Source organism: Benincasa hispida, chromosome 5, assembly GCF_009727055.1.
Source record: "Benincasa hispida cultivar B227 chromosome 5, ASM972705v1, whole genome shotgun sequence".
In the NCBI taxonomy this organism is placed as follows: domain Eukaryota; kingdom Viridiplantae; phylum Streptophyta; class Magnoliopsida; order Cucurbitales; family Cucurbitaceae; genus Benincasa; species Benincasa hispida.
Genome location: NC_052353.1, coordinates 42,330,120 through 42,330,569, shown reverse-complemented (window position 1 = coordinate 42,330,569; position 450 = coordinate 42,330,120). Strand labels below are relative to the sequence as shown.

Genomic DNA, 450 nt, shown 5'->3' with positions numbered 1-450 from the left:
AGCCCATTATGCAGACAATCTCGAACCAACCTTTTAAACCTCGCCCAAGCATCACTGAGCGATTCATCCATATCTTGTTCAAAATTAGTAATAAGCTTTCTTCGTCTTACGTTCTCGGTCGGTGGAAAATACTTTTTCATGAATTTCTCCACTACCTGTTCCTAAGAAGTAATCTCTCCTAGTTCGAGCGAATAAGCCCATTTCTTAGCCTGATCACAGAGAGAAAATAGGAACAACGTTAGTCAAACTTTTTCAGCAGAGATGTTCGGGAACACAAAATTATTGCAGATTTCAATAAAACATCGGAGGTGGGCGTGCAGATTCTCGCCATGCATTCCTTCGAATTGACCTGCAGTCTAGATCATCTGCAACATTACCGTTTTCATCTCGAATCTACTTCCGTTAAGGGCAGGCCTTATGATTCCCGGAGAGAAATCATAGAGGATTGGT

General features: G+C 41.8%; 1 non-coding gene across 1 annotated transcript; it reads left to right on the top strand.

Annotated features, from left to right (window-relative positions):
* Positions 1 to 107, top strand: LOC120078852. Its single transcript, XR_005482132.1, has one exon. It is a non-coding gene; the product is annotated as a small nucleolar RNA R71 (small nucleolar RNA).
* The last annotated feature ends 343 nt before the right edge of the window (positions 108 to 450 follow it).